Genomic DNA, 21,362 nt, shown 5'->3' with positions numbered 1-21,362 from the left:
CTATAATACTATAATCAATAGTAATTGATTATACTGGATGCAAGTGTATCTTGTCACGAAAAGCCTTGAATCAAATGGGTTGTAAATCCAAATTGTATTGTGTAACGAATACACCCGGGCTGGGAGAGGTCTCCTTTAGCTCAGCTGGCAAGTTCCCTGTTGCGTAATGCTGGAGACCTGGTTTGCGCCCAGGCAGTGAGGGACGAACTGGCAGAGCAGGAGTGACAAGGGCGGAAACTCAAAGAGCTGTTACAATTGCAAATTGAATTGTAAACCCAAAAGCCAACCTTAGCTTTCTTCTTCAAAGTATCAAAAGCATCATTCGATGTCTCCCAAAGGAATGCAGGATTTATGGCTAAATTGCAAGAAAGAAGCCTCTGCTGAGGGCAGACCCCAAATCACAGACTCAAATTTAGTAGAAGAGATCTGACTGACTGACAACTAAAACCACTTACTGTAGGAACTGGTGAAATGTAGTGCAGGGGGGGGTGAGTTTATTATGTTTTGGGGATGTATCTATAGATTCTGGGCCCTTGTTAAGATAGGGGGAATCACGAGCTCCAACAACTGCCTGGACATTTTGGCTGCTTAGCTTCATCTGCCAACAAACTCTGGATTGTCTGAAAATTGACATTCCAACACGACAATGATCCAGAGCGTGCATCCAAATTGAAAAAAAACAATAAGTGCACATAAAATAGACGGGTCATCTCAATCTCCAGACCTCGATCTAATCAGCCATTTGTAGCATGAACTCAAGAAAACAGTTCAAAAACAGAAACCAAAGAGTATGAAGGACCATGAGTAACTGTCAAAAATACCCCATCTGAAGTGTTATATTCTAATAGCACACTGCAGGAGGTGTCTTGTCAGTGTAATCCATGCCAGAGGTATTGTATAACACACTTTAATTACAACATACTAACAACAGCGGTATGAATAATTGTAACCTTTACATTTAATTAAGACAAATATGATTTTGCCTGTGCAAAGCTATTAAGATTACAACATGACATATTTTGTTTCAGCAGGAAATAAAAAAAATATTTTAGAATATTTTTGAATAATGAAATATTTTTTAATTCCCGTTCACCTGATCTTTGAGTAAATGTGGAAACTCTACATATACATTATGAACTCAACTTTTTATGGTTTTGTATGATTGCTTGTTTAGTGGTAGAATTTCCAGAGTGGAAGAAAGCTACTCACAACCCATCCCTGGCCCACAGCGCTGCCAAAACTATAACCCATAACAAAGCCAATTTCACACTGTGCTGTGTTACTTCTTGCTTTACTGAGCCTTGCTTCAGTAACAGCCCACTTTCCTGCTCTGTGAAAGACTGTTGCAAGGAAGGGAAGCAAACTGTACAAAGGTCTTGGGCAATATCTTCAGACTGTCATTCATTGGATTTAAGAAACACTGAATCAGTCCGTTCAAAAGTTCCAAAAACTTCTATGAGTCTTAGTGACATGGGGAGAGGTCTTTAATCTGCAGTTACAATTCGGGTTTTAATCTTCTGTCAAATGTTGCTAGTACCGATTTGTAAACAGTCTTTTAGAATTCTTTATAGTTGATTACATTTCATCAATTTGATGGCAGTTGAAGATTTGGCCTTCAATTGCAAACAGAAAATAAGTATAAACATAATAAATATTAAAAGCCTATCACCATCTTTTCAAGTAGTTTTGCTCTTTATGTCATACCAGATAATTACCCTACTAGCATTTGTTGCTAGCAGTTATGGCCAAGCATAAATCCATGATTGAAGTTTATTTTTAAATCCTTCAACACTTAACTGGCATCGATAGAGCCTAAATGATAATGTAGCCAGGTTCAATTGGCAATCAGTTAGCATTTTATAAAACATCTTTTGTTTAGTTTGGTCATATCCTCCAAGCAGAGAAGTCCTTATCTTGGAAACCTGCTCAGGAACTAGTTCATCAGTTGCATGTATTGAAAGGTTTTTGGTGTGCATGTGCATTTTAAGTTGGCCATTGAATTATTGTTTTTTTTTTGGTGGATCTGCAGTTACTTTAATAAAAGTACCAGAAGAATAAAAGTTCCCCTGTTTCTTGTGTTCCTCCTTAATTTTGTCACTCAGCAAGGTGATCTTCTTATTAATGCTAATGATTGAATTCAGTCAAGGCTCTGTCTGGAACCTTTTATTATTCTTGCCTATGGTTCCAGTCACAATGTTACAAAAAAACTATATCACTGCACCTGGAAAGAGAATAAAATAAAAGAATTTCACAACATACACACAACTTAATGGAACTGAATCTCTTTAGATGTGAACACTGCAGATTACAAGGGGATTTCTTTCACGTATTCAAAATCCTCATTGGAATTGGCAAAGCCAACCAAAGGGGCTTAGGTTGAACAATAAATTAGGAATAAGGTCACAAGAATAAATGGGCTCTATAGATATAAAGTGATTCACACAGGAATTTTAAATAAACTGTACATATAACAGGGGTGAATCTGAACTGCAAGGAGCTACAGGTATGAAAGGTGTCAAGGTATGGAAATTCCACTACATCAAGGCAATCTAGGTAAGCAATTACTGAGAAAATTCTTGGGTATAGAGTAAAAAGTAGTAATAAACTTAAATCATGATTTACCACAACATGAAACATTTCAACTGTGGTGCCTTTACCATACCTGCAGAAGGTTCAAACAGTTGAAACATTCTGTTTCCTCTTTTTACTTTTTAGTGTGGAATTAACCTTTACTTGTTTTCTCGTTTAGGTCTTTTGTTTTATGAATGCATCTAGATCAGCTGGAAAATTGTTTACTGATTGAACCTGGCAACAGTCTCACCTGATGTCTGTCTCAGTTAATTAATCCCTAGGGCCAACTTACAAAGCACAAGATAAAACAGAAGCATTTTACTCTATGATAGGTGACTTCCAGTCAATTGGCTTCCAAAAATAAAAAAAGAAATGGCAACTTGTTTGTCTATATCACATGAGAGAGAACCTCTCTGGTCTGTGGTATCTTTATCTTCTAGTTTCAGATATACTCCTTCAATGTTCAGTAAATTTCCTAATGAGGCTATTCTTGTGTGTAAAGGGTCTACACTTTACTGTAGGTAGATAAAAATACAGGCTCAACAGCAAACAGATTGAGGTCAGTAAGATGAGGCTTGATAAGATAGCAACTCTAGTACTGTAGACTTTGTCAGGTCAGGATGACTGACCACTAGTGTCGAACCAGAGAGAGGAGAGGTGTTCATAATTGGGCCAAGACTGTACAAGCAGTGTGTGCACTGCAAGAGAGAGAGGCCTCATCAATGAGCAGTGCAGCACCCAAGCTGGTTATTATTTTCCTCATGCCTAGGTGTGTTTTGCCCTCGGAATCTGTTTTTTTTTGTTTATTCTAGTGGAAAATCAATAGTTACAGTATTAAATGGAAGACTTTCTGTTCGAACCCCACAGCTTACTGAGCACATGGGCTGACACATTAAATGGTTTTGATTCAATTTGAGCCCCATTGAATTGCCATTCAGCTGGATAGGCTCCAAAGCCAAAAACAGTTACTGTACCATTAGAAAGTTAATTCACAGTTAATGCTTAAAGAAAGCCAAGTTTGATAAATGCTAAGGTGATGTGCATTTCCATTATGCATTTATTTTTACTTAATTTCTTATGAAAGCAATTAAAATAATTGTGGGTTAATTTATTGAAAGTTTCTATTGTATGGTTATGTCTGTTTCATGTCATGGGACAAATATGGGACAAATATGTATTCTAATCATTTTCAGCTCAGACATTCTATCCAAATCATATTTTTGCTGTTCATTTCAGTGCATTAGGAATACATGTGGAGTACTATTTCTGGATTCAAGTGGCAGGACTGAGGCATATCTTTGTGTCAGACAAAACCAAACTGTGGGTGCATGTCTCTCATGAAAGCACTGATGGGCTGAATGACCTATTTTCATTCTAATGTTTTCTTATATACAGTATGTCTGTTCATCATTTTAGCAGTAACATCATGGTTTTATAATGTTTATATAACTAGGCTGAGTGCACCATATATGCTACAAAGGTTATGTCACCTCTTGAAACCTAGACAGTGTAGAATTGTGCCATAGAAGCAGTCTTGTTCTTATGGTATTGTGAAATTCATTGCTGTCTAGACTGATCAAATCCTGGCAGGAGCAGTTACACTTATACCTTGAAGTTTCTTTGCTTTTTTATGGTAAGGTTCATACTTTATCTAAATTTGACCATGGTTATACTATACACTTTGTTTTGCCTTTTTGGCCGTGGTAAGTTACAGTCAGCATTAATAGTGGGAGGGTGGCTACTCTCTTCTTCCTAGAAAATCACAACAGAACATTAATAGGAACATTCAGCTGTGCAAACAACTTAGCTACTGTATGTAGGTTATTATTAGATCCAAAAGCCTTATTAGGCCCAAAAAGGAATGGCTTATATCTACTTCATTGCATAGGATATTATATACACTAAAGATGTGCCAACTTAGTTTATAAGTGTTCTTCTAGACTAGTTCTTTGGTTAAAACCTGAAATAAGGAAGTACTCAAGACACCTTTACTTGTCAGAGTTTACTTTACTTGCTGACTTCAACATTACAAGATCAAGGTTTCTAGATATAAAGTGGTCTTTAATCTATTAGATACAAAAAAAACCAAAACAACTTTAATTTAACAAAACGGTTTTAAAATATTAAGAATTTCTGGTCAAATAAATGGATATTTTCTGTGACAGACTATTAATGGGTGGCCTGAGAATCATGAGGGGGACTGCCATCACCATTCCTGTATAAAACAAGTCCTAGACCTAAATCCTGTTGAAGATTGGTAGAACTGATAAAATACGTAGTTCAATCCAGCATTACCATTAACAGCGTTACTATTATCACAGCTGCAATGGAATGCAATTGTATTAGTAGAATAAGGTGGGACTGGGCAGCAACGTTTCCTAAGCCTTATATACTACATACGACATCTTGTTCAAACTGGTCTAGCTAATCTAAGATGATCAACCTACTGTACTATTCAATGAACTTCCCTAATAACTTGACCTGTTAGGGTCTTCTTTGATCAACTATAATCCTTAGTAGACTATGGTATGCCATTCGATGAAGCAAAGCACCAAGCAGGTTATGGAATGATACAGTGAACTATGAAAAATAAAATTGTAATATTACATTATTATGTGGAATAATATGGTTTACTTTACAACAATGTAATATTTAAAAGTGCCCTGTTATACTTTCTAAATTACACAAATTACACCAAAAGGTACAATCACAGGTGCTGGGGCAATCAGTCCAACATCTATGTAAAACTTCTTCTGTCTTTCTTTTTATCTAACTTTTTTTATTTTTACTGTTATTTATACTTCATGTCAAAAAAGGATCTCCTAAATGATTATTTCCAGGCCTGTCTGTGACAAATGAACAAAGCACAGTCTTTGAGAAAGACATTTACAGAATGTTTATCCCTAAGACAGCATTTCACTTGTTATTTTTATTATATGTTTTGTTAATCTTTTGTTTAGGTTTTTGTTTCTCGGAAATGATGAACCACCAAGACTAGTCACTCAAGAAAAGATACAAGCTCTTCGCACTGCTTTGTGAGGAGTTTTCATGAAAAAGGCAGACATGTAAACATTTTGGAGGGATTCTCCTGTATGTTACACTAGTAAACAAATAATCTTAATAGATGACAGCAGGGGGACATAAGTACAGTATACACTGGAAGAGCAGTTGCACAGCCTCCAAGCTTTAAAAACAAAACAAAAAAATCGATGACATACAGTATTTTCTTTTTTGTAGGTCAAAACTGCACCAAATCTCCAAATAAGCACTTGGAGAGGTTAATTGGAGAGTGTATACCTGCAAATTAGTCATTTGCTATTGGGAAATTGCTTTACAATTGCAACAAAATGTAATTTACAGCTCTTTCAAGTAATTCAGCCTTTTTCTTCTCAGTTCAACACCAGCTCTTTCTTTGACTAATGCTTACAGTAAGACTGCTCTCACACTCTTTATGGCCTAATGCATTCACAAGATGCTTCCACCCAGTTCCAACAGGGTCGCAAGAACTTTCTCAAACAAGAGGGGGTTATTTGGCACATCTACCTTATTTGGTTTATAATAGCTTGAACTGACTCTCATACATCCTTTTCTTGAAATAATTAAATGTATTAATTGCGACAGTATCAATAGATAGTAATGCTTGTAATTACTGTATTTATTACTACTCCCACAAGTCGTACAGTACCTGCTATTCCCAGTCTTCCATCAAAGTAATAATCAGATGAAATAGGCTTAACTTCCTTGATCAGATGGGATCAGGCGTATACAGGGTGCTATGACCATAAGCAAAAATGAGTGTCCTCACACTGGTGTCTTTGTCAGTAGAAACTTTACCAATTCATTTCTTATTAACATCTGATACAGTGATATCCCTGAGGAAAGTCTCCTTTAACTTAATGTCCTAAGTCTTTAAATTTCAAAGCGTCCCCACAGATATTATTATGCTGTATTTGTATCTTTTTTTAGACAGTGTATCATACATACCCAAAAAACTACCTTGTTGGCTTCCTCTGTTTTCTTCCTAAAGGCATTAAACGTGACAGCTTCCAGATAGTCCATTGGGTAATTCTACCATCCGTTATTAGAAAGCTGCTAATTTCGGGTAAGGGTCAAGACAACCTGGAGCTTATCCCACAAGAATAGGGTGCAAGGCAGGACCACACCAGGCACAAGGCCCCACTCCAGACATGACCCATGGCCATTAAGTGTTGTATGTCAGCAGTGCTAACCACCTCACCATGATATTGCCCCCCATTGAAAAGTGCTTGGTGCAATTGTGACTATGAACTAAGACTAGGACAGACTGGTTATTCTAAAGTTGTTTTTATCAAAATCAGCTGTACGGTATTTTGCTTTTGTAAAAATATTTTGTTCCTGCAGCTTTGACATTCATGTGTGAAGGGTAATATTCAGATTTATGTTGTTGTGAAAAGGTTTAAACATCTTAGACACAATATGGAGTTACAATTCTACATATGTTATTGTAATGCCCTCGCCTGGTGGTGAGGAGGAAGCTCCCCTAGGCACTCATAGTACCGCTGGGCAGGCTGGGAGTTGTAGCCGGGGAGAGTCTGAGGGTCAGCACGATGACCAGCGGCCGACCCTACCTGTGTAAATAATGTCATAGTAGTTCTAGTGTCCTGTGTAGTCTTATAAGTGTTGTTAAGTAATTACCACCTAAAGATGTGTACCTGTTCCATCAGTCTCCTCATGTGTGTGTATATCCTGTGTTTGGTTTTGTGGTTGTTAAAGAATAAAGCTATCGCTTGGTTTGTTAATTGAGTCTCCACTGGTCCTTTGTTCTGAGAAGAACCTGTAAACGCTACATTATCAATATTTACTCAAAGATTTCAATACTGTTTTCTACTATCATAACAACTTTAAATGGAGTTTATTTAATGAATGTTCGGGAGGGATGACAACAACCACGCTCAATCATTCCCAGCCGTCAGTGATAAGCAATCACTCCCATCGTCCTTCCTACTGAACTCTATAAATACCAAATGCGATATCTTTCTGCCTCGTGTGCGACTTTTGCATCTCATCTCCACCCCAACTCCACCTCTGCAGCTGCCCCTTGGTTACCTTGCAGGGGGGTCCTGGCCTCCTCGTCCTATGGCCAAGATGTCAGCTCTCAGTCAAGCGGGTAAAGCCAAACATTCGCTCCACAATAGTTCGTTATGCTTTGATTTTGGGCATTGTCATTCCTCATGAAAATATATTAATACAGTTTAGTTTAGAGAAGAAGAATCTAAGCTTTTCATTCAGCAAACTTTATACCTGTGTAATAATAATAATAATAATAATAATAATAATAATAATGAAATAACACTACAAGAAGAGTAGCCATACAAAACACATCAGACTTGTGCACTGCAGTGTACAGTATATTTGCAAAACTGAGGTTTAAAAACCAACAAACTAACACTTTAGCATCAATACCCTGGCCTATACTCAACTGAAAACTTCCAGCTGTCACAGATGTCGGAAGGGACAAATCGTGGAGAGGCAGAAGAGCGAAAAAAGACCTACTGTATGTGCGTAGCGGCAGAACAGGGAAAAAGCCCAGGCTCAGCAGTTCAGGAGTCGAATAGAAACCAATGCCCACAGGCAGCGGACGTGGGGCGACCTCGATGCTAGGCGGGTTTCAGAACATCAGAACGTCAATGCTGAGCGAAGCAGAATAAGTGACCCGGAAATATATAGCCCCAGAGAGAGAGACACCAGAAGGAGAGCAAAGGACAGGAAACTAGGGACAGGACAGAGAAGGAGCGCCCCCTGGTTACAGAGGGCGTGACACCAGCTGCACTCAGCCTTTTTCGCTGGGTTAGAAACCTGATGCAAAACCTCACATTGGAATAAATATAGCCCACACTATGTACTGTAGATCTATTGAAATGTTTATAAAGCCATGAAACCTTATCTAGTTCATCTCAGCCCACTGTTAACATTTGTGTTGTCCTCATCTTTCAAATACCAAATACTCAAAACTGTAGATGGTTCAGGTCACTTATTAACTCTCCTTGCAATTCATTTCAGAATTTTGTTTTGAAAATAAGACGCATCATCTACTTCTTTTTCTTGCTTTCACAAACATCAGTGCCAAGGTCGCAAAGTGAGAACTAACTGGCACAAGTCTCCTTAATGAGCCCATGGGCACAGTGCTTGCTGTTATGCATTAAGCTGTTGAAAAGTTGCCTTAAACACTGAATTTCAAAGATTCCACTTCATGCTCATGATGTGTGACATTTGCTAAGGCCTTTACTGATCTTTGCCATCAATAAATCATGGGCATACGGTATCACATGTAACAAGAGGAAATATATTTATTAGAACGCATGGAATTCTAAATTAAATAACTGTTGTGACACATTGTAGTTTGTTGTAACCAAACCATTGTTGGTTACTATTGTTACATTTTTTGAACACATTATAAGTGACTTTGGGAGTATAACCTGCTATACTACTGCAGCTTGTGTGTCATTAAGCAGAAACACCAGCACAACCTGGCAGCAGAAGAGGAAGGCAAGAAAAATTATTTTGTTTCCCTCAGCTGGTCAAGATTGCAGCATTCATAAAAAAACAATCGCAAAGTAACACTTGACAACAGTGTATGTAATTATTAGGTGTGAGTTACTGTACATAGCACATGCACCTTCTACCTATTCTACTGTATCTAGAACATATTTTCTGTTTCTTAACAGAAAACGTTAAAGGTGTTATGTGCAGCATGTGTAAAGTCTATTGTTCCCTGCAAGTTAGGGGAAACCAGAAATACCAAATAAATTTACCGTATATTAAAATATTTTAGTTCAAATCTGCTTTTAGGGGAAAATGGAAATTTGTGCATTCATCTCAATAAAGCATTGAGCACAACTGGTAATGCATGAAAAAATGCAGACTGAATGGTACCATCAACTGCTGCCACAGTCTTCTGAGAAGAGCCAGTAGCAGAAACATGCAGGATGGATGCAGTTTCACCACTGCAAAGATTACATAGTTTCTCTTGGTAAGAGACCAGATCATCTTTTAGATCAAAAGAGTGCGCTTTCTTTCACATCCTACTCATTCACTCTGGTTTGTGTAAGATGATGTTTCCTTCCCACTGCCATTAAATGCTGATTTCGATAGTAATGTGCTTCCCAAAGCTCCCAACAACTTAATGCAATTGCAAAGTTTTGTACATCTCATTTTGAAAGCCGAGAAACCTAATTTGCATTATCTGCACCTAATTGTTTAAACTGAAATTAAACATTCCTCGAGTGCTTAAGCATAAAGGTATTTTACTTCAACAAAATGCCATAAAATATAATTTGCTTGTTTGATATGTCACCAGCCATGTCTGGCTCATTTAAGGCAGGTTTATGACTTAAAAAATATCTTCAATCATTTCATACATCTGGCCCTGAGTATTTTGGATTTTACTTGAGAATTTAGAATAGGTTCATTTCACATGTCCAGTGGATTCTATGGTAAACTAATGTCATGATAATAATGTGTACAGTATGTGATCCATCAAAGATGTCACAGCCCATAAACTCCTGCTGTTGGCTTTTATCAGGCATATCAAATGATCTCTAACAAGAAAAGATGTCATAAAACAAGTTCTGGACTCTTATAAAAAAGTCAGTCATAAAATACGTTGGCACTCTAAAAAACCTCAGTTACTGTCTTCAAAGGGTGTCCTTTGCATTCTAGTCCATTTTAAAATGCCCACCTAAGACTTATTTGTCATTTCTATTACATGACATTATAAAACATGATTAAATTCTAAACAGCCCAGTTTCCCTTTACTTTCTTCTTCAGGTCACAGTGGTCGACCTGTAAAAAAAACAAAAACAAGTGTATTGGTCTACACCATCATAAGAGCTAGTTAATTGATAAATAATATGTAGAGACTGTATTACAAATCAATCTGCTAGCATGATACTTTCGGTTTCAGGCTGAGCCAATGAAAGCAATGATTATTTGCATTGTACACATGTTTTGCAAATTATGTGCTAATCAAATTGAAAAAAATCAAGACAAACTTTCATTGTTCATATTTGAGATCATCTCCTCTAAAGGATTTCTTCATACTAAATGGTTCTCTGACATGACCTACAGGCATTAGGAATCCTTTTAGTGTACATGTGCAAACTGGTTACTCAACAAAACAGTTGTGTTGAAATTTGCCATTTTTAAACTTCTTGTGATATTTCTTCCCATATAAATACAATTTTCAGCCATCAGTTGTTAATCATCTTGGCTTAGTATTGCAATCTCTGCAATGACACAAGACAACATGAAGACAATATAGAACCTTCCTCCAAAACATGAAATGTTGTTCCATTCACTTCTCTGCAAATTCACAGCTAAAATAACAGTTAATGACTGATATAGCTCTCTAAAGAGATACATGTACTGTATCATGGGTACCTGGAAAATCCTTGAAAAACCACAGTAGTGCTCCGCCAGTGTCATTCTATTGCATGGGGAATATGGTCACAGTAAGACAATATATGAATAGCCCAGAATGGAACCTGTCAACTTTCGACTACATGGCCTAACCTATTCACTGAAAATAAAACATTGACAGTTTAAAACACTTTAAAGCCCCAATTGGGACATTTGTCTTTAAAATGGAGCTTAAATGTTTATCCTTAAAGTATTGTGATAGTGAAAGGAGTTTGCTATCTTCCTGTCAGACAGAGTTACTTAGACACTTATTTAGAGCTCCTGTTCTTTACAGAACGGTCATTTTGCAGTGACTAGATAGCTAAGCCGTACATCAGGGTAACTGTAGAGCATTAAATTCACCAAGACACTAGAGAGACATACAGTAATAGAGATGAAAAAATATTTCCCGATGAACATGAAACCACAAGGACACTCAGACTGACCTCCCCCATCAACCCTATGCAATCTCACTCTCTCCTTTCCTATCCATTTTGCCCCCTCTCTCATCCTAAACAGGAAGTACAGTGCTCTTAATGTCTCAGAGGAGCTAATTTTAACCCCTGATCAATTATTTATTGCTACTCCAGGTGAGGTAACACTTGGTTACTGAGGTCTTTCTGTTCTCTATTAACTGCATTGCAGGCACAGAGAGAAAAACAGAGCGAGGGAATGTGGGCTAGAAGTGCAGATGGAGAGAAGAAGAAATAAGATCTTAGGAAGGCTGATAGAGATAAAGAGATAGGGGAGAGATAGGAGTGGAGAGGACGAAGTAAAGACAGAGTGGTTGGGAGCAACTACATTTGGTAAAGAAAAGGGTGAATGAGAAATAAAGACATTCCTTACTTTTCTTTCACAAGAGTGGATAAAAATGATTTGATTTTGTTGACATTTCCCCATGTTACATTCATTCAAAGATAGCTTCTTTTTGTCAGACTTACTCTGCAGTTAATATGTGTGCTTTCTACCAGTGACACCTTCCTGTCTTTCAAAAATCCTTTCCATTTGTACAAAGTTTAAAACATACTGTAAATTTCCAGTTATGGATTTGTATACAGTAGCTTCTGCAGATATTAGATCCCACATGAGAGTTTCTTTGCTTTATAGATGCCACCCATGGGCAATCATACTGTACTTGTAACATCATGAGCACAAAGACATGCATGACATGAACATGCATCTACAGTAGTTGGGTAATTCCCCATTAGAATTGCCTAAAACTGTTTTTATTTTTTTATGGCCATCCATGACATCTACTTAGAGGAAACATCTTTTAGTAGAATCATAGGGTTTGCAAGACTCTTTTTCCTCCAAAAAGTTGTTAGTACTGTATATATTTTATGACAGAAGAAAAAAGCTCTTTGATTACACCAACTGGAAGCAGTGAACTCAGAATTTTAATTTAGGAGCTCTTAAGTGCTACCAGTATCTTTACCACAATTTATGTAACTTTCTATTTTCCCTTTCTTTACTATGAAGAACTTTCTAATTAGAATTTTTGGAACATTCTCACTGACACTCTTTTCATAGTTCACACAAACAATATGAAAACATTAGTGTATTAATCAAAAACTGTATTTGTCTCTTGGATGTGTGAATGATAAAGAGACCATTTTAAAGGCTATAACAATATCTTCTGTGATGGGGGCCTTGCAAAAAAGAATAACAAAAAAAAATAAAATTCAGGTACATCTTTTCACCAACAGATCTTTTTCCAGTACATCTTTTTTAACAAATCCGGGTGGAAAACATTACACTAACACACACATATACAGAATGTAGTATGCATTAATGTATATAAAATATGAAAAAGTATGCTTGGAATATAATTAAATATAATTTCAGTATGTTTTAAAGGTATTTATTTTCAAACATATTAAATTTTCCAGATACTGCAGTATTTATCAACAATATACACAACACATTCCCTCAGTTTTCATCTGGTGCGTTAGATAAGGATGTCCCTTCTTATCAATATATTGCTTTTAATTTGGAGTCTTGAGTTTTCAAAATCTCCCAGCAGGAGGTTTGATTTGCCCAACAGATTTGTTATGTGATCCTACTGTTATATGCCTACTGTTCTTGGAATTAAAAGGAAATAAAGGGCAGCTGGTGATTCATTGCACAGCTACAACCCTCATGCAAACACAGGCTTTGTTTATGATAACATTACAGGCAAAAACTGAATTTTTACTATTATTAAGAAGGAGTAACAAAGTTTGCAAAAGCATTATTAATAAAGAAAAAACTACAGATTATTACTCAAACCCATTTCATTAACCATTTACCCATTTCAAATCTGCATGATGAGCAGATTAGAAGTAAAGACCCAGATGGCAGAAGTTTGGCTTTAGTTTGCTTTTTTGAGATACAAAACATCTTAGGGAATGTATGGACATGAATGATCTCCATATGTTCTAAATGGCACATGGAGATGACGTCAAAGCCCAATTCAGAGATGTAATTAAATTACTCTGATCCTGCATGCACTGGCACTATTATAACAGGAGCCGGTCCTGACTCCCATGTAGTGCGTATTTAGGACCCTGTACAAAATGTATAATCCGGAAGAGACTGGAGAATGACAATAGGGAAAACACGGAGAGGAATGGATGGGAGAACAGACAGGGGGTGATGCTGACAGTGATCCAGGTGTGAGGGGGAACGCAGGCGAACAAGTCCAGTGGGAGTCCAAAAGGAAAAAACAGGGCGCAGTCCAAAGTCCAGGTAGCCGGATCTTGGATCAATCCAAGACAAACAGTTAAAAACAGGAACCAGGTTGGAACCAGAACAGGAACAGGGAAGTTAAAAACAAGATGATGAGGCCCGGACCTAGATGGTCAGGACGCCGTGATAAAGCCTATGCCGTCAGGTCTCTCTTGGACCCGCTGGTAGGTGGGCTTCCAGGCGTCCATCTTCCAATGCTGAGTCCAGAGCTCATTAGGCATTTACAGTAACTTATATAGTGATGGGTTAAACAGGAGACAGGTGCACGTAATACTGAAACTAATAATAAAAGGTTGGAGCACCCTCTAGATGAATGATGATGGCCGTGACAAGTACAGTATGTTCCTAACTATACTGTAGTTCCTCACAATTCCTCATCATACAAAAATGTAATGTACTGTACAGTAGGCTTTAGATAGAGCTCCGCCACAATGAAATGAGCACCCCTAAGGAAAGGATACCTAAGCAAATCTCTGTGGTTACTTTGCTGTCTTACTATGATAGTCAACTGCATTTCGCACTGATCTCCTTTGTTTTCTCAGTGCTTGCCAGATGTTTTAACATACTTTGTGATACTGCCTTTTCAAATGTTTGAAATGACATATCCTTGTGTTACATTATATTTTTGTAGTGTAGTCATGGACAGGAGAACCATGACAGCTTTGTGAAAGTGTGGTATGTAATGTAAAACAATCATGATCAAAGTGAAAATTTAGCAGATTATGGTTAAACACAGTGTATTCCCCAAATCCAGGGAAATTCTCCAGTTTTCCTACAACATTTTCATAATATTGGTACAGGTAGGAACAATGGTGCTCAATTTTATGCTTGGGCTCATACTGTCTCTCATGCAGATCAGTGGTAAACTCAAGTTAATATGTCACTTCTCTGCAGAAAACCATCATATAAATATAAAAAGTGAAGTTTGCTATAATTAATTCATCTGTCACACAGGAGTTGGAGTCATACTGCATGTAACAGGATCCGCTTAATTAATTTCATACCCTTAAAAAACACTAATCATGTTTGAAGACAGACTGACAGTTAATACAAATAAGGCTGAAATCTGTTGAACAGTGGGACAAGCTGTCTGTATGTGTCTGTGAGTGGTTGTGGCAGTTATATAATTCTGCAAGCTTTAAGAACTGCTGACTGCTGATGGCTTGTTAACCTCTTTGTATCTGACTACATCTGTGTGAAAAAAGGAAGGACTCTGTAATAACCATGAGAAAGCCAAGATGGTAATATATCATAATAAATATAATAGTATTTCTTCAGATAAAGCAATAGTTGACCATAAGTTTTATGCAAGCTTCAGTAAGCCATGCTTTACTATAGTTTTTATAGTTCATTGTGTTGTTCCATACATGGAACATAACAGTTTTTCATAGCTTTTATTATATACTGTATGTTCCATGTTTAATGACAGTTTATGCAAGTACAGTGCCCTGCATAAGAATTGCAATAGTGAAGTCAAAATCGCTTTTTTTGCAGTATACTGTACTCAAGCAATTTGGATTTGGGATTAAAAGTTTAATATGTAACAAAAATACAGAATATCACTTTTTATTTCTAAGTATTTCTGTGCTTATATGTTGTATCATTTTAGAAAAATAGCATTTTCATGTTCAATCCCTCCATTTCAGGTGAGCATACTGTAAGTATTCAGATAATTGCCAGGTGTTTCTTATTTCATTGTGTGAATATGTACAGTAGAGTTGTAATATAATATAATGCAAGAAATGACGTACATTATTGGGACTGAAGCCTGTGATCTCATGTGCTAAAAGCTTACAGGTCTCATGTGAATATGTGTGGCTGTTTAGGAAGCACATGTTCTATGTGCTCATGTTCTATGAGCTGCAGCCCATTAACTTTGTGGCAATAGGTCAGCTGCTTGTTTTTGAATGTGCGTGTTTCTTCTGACCAGGAATCAGTGAGCTTCATAATGGTGAGTGGGGGAATGTTCTAAAAGCTGTCTGCAAGCTGCACACCATTAGCTTTCCTGTGAGAGGTCACCTGTCTGTGTGAGTGTATTGTGTATTGCTCTTGATGGGACAACTAACCTTCTCTGCTTAGTGGCTGCTGCCAAGATGCACACCATTAGTTCGGCAAGAGAAGTTACAGGACGTCCAACAGCAGTCAAGCTAAACCTTTCAGATCTGGTGTGACAGGATTCACTTGCAGCAGCTGTCACAATCTCTGGTCAGAGGGCAGAGCCTTGCAAAGGACCAAACTATTAAAACACTAACACATTCAGTCAGTGAAAACACTCCTTTTGAAATAATTGGTGGTGTACAACTAGTAGACAAAAAAACATTACTGCCTCACCTGTCAATATCACAAAATTCACGCACATTGCACCCCAGGTCCAGAATTGAAACCAGAGCCCCAGCACTGAGGGCCAGCACTGTTGAGAAGCATGATGCCAAAGATGAGTGTATTGTATTTCCTTCAAATATGCCCAAACTATATGCTACTCTCATGCACTTGCAATCTGATATGTAAAGCTATAGCAAAACTCTTTCAGAAGAGCAACAGACAAAACAGACAAAAGTAACAGATTTTCCAGCAATAATAATGTGTATTGGGCACCGGGGTGTTAAAAAAGAAGCAATCCAGACAAGGTGCGAGAGAGAAACCTTGTAATGGCAGAGAGAGGGGAGGGTTTAGAAATAACAGATGGAAATGAAGGAGCAGGGGAAGAATGAGGGCAAAGAGAGAGGTACAGGCAGTTTAATAGAGCAGGGAGAGATGGAGAAGGAAAGAGAAGAACACAGAAACAGAGGTCAAGAAATGCTTTGACGGGCTTCTGTCTGCCACACAGTGCCACCTCCTTCCTTTAATTAAAGGTTAAAGTTTTGCATCATCCGAGGTGCTGGTAAGGAGAAATGTTACCATAGCAACTCTTCTCTCACCCTGGCTATCTTGAAAAGGGCATCCTCACCTGTTTCACAGTGATGCATAAAACAGAAGCTCTGACACAACACAAACAGGTATTTCAGAAACAAGAAAGGCCATTATGAATCTCTCTAGTGAATCAACCAGTAAAGGCCTTTGCTCAGAACATCGGGTGTGCTGGTAATCTAAAGATTGCAGGTGAAAATCTAAAGAAATATGGAATTTGTATTTAACCAAAGAATGATAAAAAGAAAAATCTGTTGCACTTCTAAGCTAAAAAATATATACAGAATTCTAGGGGTGAAGAAAGCATATATAGAAACATACTGTACAAAACATACAGAGAGGTTGAAAACACTAGATAAAAGGCACATGTCAATAACTTATTAAATACATGCTGCATTCCTAGGTTCTGGTGTTCTGGCAATGTTAGAAAATAGTACAGGGATCTTGATAGTCTTCCCTAAGACAGGTTTTCCTTCTGTGGCACTGGGCAGTCATGAAAAATACATTTTACTGCCACCTAAAATATTTTTTCTGAATGCATAGGTTAAGTTTGAGGTATTTATTTAAAATGCACTTATAATAGGTGCAATAACAGTTAATATTGCATTTAGGTGCAGAATGCAAGCAGGTAAGCTAGTAAGCATAGGTTTACTATTGTTCCATCAACAGGCCCAATTATTCTCTTTACTGATGTACAGTACAGTACATGCAGTAGATGTTATTAGTGTCATGTTTGTACTGCAGTTTCTATGATTTAAACTACATCTAAAAACCCAGTATACTATGGTGCCTTCTGTATTTAGCAGTAACAGATATGTGTTTTAATGTTTGGTTCAGTTGTGATATGTTTTTGTTTACTTATATAAATATTTTTTTTGCCAGAGTGACATCAATACTATATTATATTAGAATTATATTACTGTATATTATTATCAATTACATATGATATATTATATAATATTATATTATTTAATAAAGTGCCTTTGAAATTAATACCATACTAGCATTAATTAATGGTTTGTGTAGAAGCTTTTTTTGTGTGGCTTTCCTGTGAACATTAAGAGGAAAGTTGACACAGGAGTTTATTTATCTGCATTTAGAGGAATGATGGCCAGATTTCTGTTCCTTTCTGATGCACTGCGATTGTCTCTTGATCATGCCACACTGAGTACAGGGGGTTGCACCCTGTGGCCATTAAGACTGGCACTCAGTGGGAGCAGGACACACCACAGTGCAGCTCACAACAGGGACACATACCGACCTTATTTAATAACCACTCATGAATACCTCACAGCCACAGTCATGGCTACACCAGATGCAGCAGACTTTCTTTCTCAATCCTATTGTTAGCAATGTGCTTGCTAAATCAAAAATGCATAGGCCTAAAGGGTTGTCCAGTTCTGAAATAATTTTTCATTAATCACGCATTGGCTTGGTCCTGTATGTACCGCTGTGTACAGTGCAGAAGTGCACATCAGGTCTTTGGACGGTTGAAGGGTTCAATTTAATTACTGATTTATCAAGGAAAAGCAAGAAAATCCAAGCAATAGCCCAAACATGAGAGTGCTATTGATTACAAGGACTTATTATACTTGTTATGAATTACCTATCAAGATGTATTATCAATGATGTTTTCAATCAGTAATTACAAAAACATACTTTGTAAAAATATATAAAAGAAAAGATAGAAAAGAAAAGATAGAAAAAAATACTTAATTTCCTGTACCTGTACTGATTCCTCTTTCACCTCAGTTTTGCTTTAAAAGAGAATAAAAAGACAAAATGTACATCTCTCTATCTATTGAAATGTTCCATTCATTTGCTTGAGCTCTTCATACAGCATTCATAAGCTTTATTTTTTCATGTAAACAGAAGATAGTCAAGTTACGCTGAATGAATGCTGTCCTTGTCCATTCTATAAAATGTACAGATTTGTAAAGATTTCAAAGCAGAATTCGCATAATCTTTGCAATGGGAATATTCCACTCAGTCCGTGTTGTCTTGCCTCTAATTCTTTTTTGCATCTGATGCATTTTAACAAAATCCCAAATGCATTATTATGAAATTGCAAAGAGTAATGTGCTGCCTTTATACAGTACTACACACTTTATATTTTTATGTAAATGCACAGACACCTTTTTTTTTGTTAAGGAGAGTAAATGAAAATTTCACAAAGTGGCCCCAATAAAACATGAAAAGTAATAACTTAGTCACGCCATCAACAATATGACACTTGTGTTATAGGGCTCACATTATAAGCTGAACAACCAAACACATATTGGATTTTAAAGAGCTCAGATTTTAAACTCATAAAATTTAACACTATTCATAAATGACATAGAACATACTGTTTAAACCGTTGACACTACTAGCCGCATACAAGAAAAAAGTAGTAAAAATATGTCTATTAATATCTTTCAAACCATTTGAAGATGCTCAGAACCTCACACTGTGATAAATAAAAAATCTGAACATGGAGCACTTTGTAGAATGATCTAAACATCACAATGATTTATCTCAACGTTCTTTGTTACTGACTGTGTTCTGGCATTAATATCATTAATAATATAATCTTAAAATATACTCAACATGAAGGAAAGCTCTTAGCATATCATTTTTAAATGTCTGAAGCATCATAAAACAGCACCTAACCTTTAGAGGCATTCAGCAGCAAATGAGTCTATAAAGGAGAATGAAGTAACTTGCTGGTGTAATGAACTGCACTGGTGTAAAATCAGCTACAGGGGCACTGAATAAAAAAGCAAGGTCTTAGTTCCTTCTCCCAAGACCTGATACAGCTGGATTTCAGTTATGCATGCCATACACACATTCCAGATCCTTGGCACTTTCAAAAGTTAACTTTTAATTAAACTGGAATGTGCTCATCATTACAAAGAACCTTGCATTAGACATGCCTTGCACATCTCAGGCATTACAAGCAAAAACACATTTGCAAATGATTTACTATGCACTACAGACTACATCCATTTTTAGATACTGATGAATTAAGACAGTAAGGTTTAATATCTTCATAAAATTTTCACTCAGTTGCCAAAATATTAGGAACCCCCTGTAAAATTTGCCACACGAAAGTGGTAGGCAACACTTGGTTGACTTGGTGAGCATGAAATAGAAGTATGTCACCCCTTAGGAAAATGGCATACCTTTTGGAGAGTGAATCTCAAGGCCACACATCATTGCCTTCATTACAATCCCAGCTTAAAATGATCTTTGGAGAACAATATGGGATTTGGCTGCAAATATTTCGAACCTTGGAGAAAACATCTCAAGTCTTGTTCACACTCTTCTTGATACTCACAGACACTTAGGACATTATTTAGAAGGTGTCCCTTATATTTTGGCCACCTTTGGTCCTTTTATCATGCTGGTTTGAAATGAATACTGTACCATCCCAGAACCTCAGTCAGGCAGATAAGGCAAAGATCCAAATATATAAGTATTCTTCAAACATCAAAAAAGGAAAGAGAAGAGAACACGCTGTCCTGAATTTTAAATTGCCACTCTCTTCTTCTGTCTAGGCTAAGCTTGAAACATTCTGAAGTTACCTTTGCTGACCTCACTCAGGATCTTAAAAGACCTCAATCAAAGCTGGCCTGAAGCTATTTATCCAGTGAGAATCCAAATTGGAAAAGCTAGTTCAGCTACCGCCTTTCCTCCTCACAGCTTGCTGGCCTGCAGGTGAAGACTAGGGAGGGAATTCTACTAGGTGGTTCCTAGTGCACAGACTCCAGTGATGAGTGTCATATCAGGGAATGGGAGGTCACCTTGGGCTCCTGAACTGCCCATCCTCTCTTGTTTTCAATGTATAAAAGATCTAAGAGTAGCTGTGCTGCCTGTAAAGGGCAACGCTTCAACAGCCACTCAATCTGGGCTGAGAGTAGTGAACAAATCCTGGACAGTTTAGTATTGCAAAATGTCAAGGCTGTAAGAAATAATAGAAATCACTCTTGTTTCTGAGAGTTGAGCCACATCAGCCAATAACTGCAGAGCCATATTATGTTTTCTTTTTATTCCTCCACTTTAAAAGCATATCCAGCAGGATGTGTCTCATTTCACAAGACCATCCAGTCTTTAATTCTTAAAGGTGACATCTCGATCTTAATGTGAGATAAATTCCAGTCTCAGTAAAACCTAGGACACTAGATATTGGATTTTGAGTTTTAGTCTGAATTTTAACACGTTTCAAGGTAAAGCGGCCATTTGAATGTACAGGAAGTCTTAGTATTATTTAAAAAGAGTGGCATTGAATGTGTAGATATTCAACCCCATGCTGTATAAAGCACTGTGATGTTAATTGTGTTTTATTTTTGCCCATTCAAACAAAATATTGCACATGCTGTTTAGCCCAATACATTTAAACCTGTTTTGCTCTTAGCTCTGTAATTAGAAGCAGTGATGGCTCAACAGCTGTTGATTCTAGCTCCAAACCTAAAATTAAGTAGTTAAAATAACTCTTGATTACTTGCTCACTTTTGTTACTCAGTAAGTAATTAATAAAAATAATAATAATAAAAATTGTTGTTGTTGTTGTTGTTATCAATTGTTATCAATGTTATACATTGATATACAGCTTTACACATAAAAGGAGACACATTTCATTCACCACTGAAATTTTGTACCCAGTTGAATTTTGCACCAGAAGCCCCAATTCACAGGTTGGCCTGTAGAGGACAAAATTGCTTCACACAAAAAGGAAAAAC

The 21,362-nt window shown here is 37.0% G+C and overlaps 1 protein-coding gene across 1 annotated transcript in view; it reads right to left on the bottom strand.

Annotated features, from left to right (window-relative positions):
- nrg3a (neuregulin 3a) overlaps window positions 1–21,362 on the bottom strand; it is a 427,029-nt gene that overhangs the window by 225,589 nt on the left and 180,078 nt on the right. The gene's annotated exons all lie outside the window — the stretch shown is intronic.

The sequence above is a fragment of the Atractosteus spatula genome, chromosome 5 (genome assembly GCF_055471065.1).
Source record: "Atractosteus spatula isolate fAtrSpa1 chromosome 5, fAtrSpa1.hap1, whole genome shotgun sequence".
Lineage (NCBI taxonomy): Eukaryota > Metazoa > Chordata > Actinopteri > Semionotiformes > Lepisosteidae > Atractosteus > Atractosteus spatula.
This window is presented reverse-complemented; position numbering and strand designations above follow the sequence as displayed.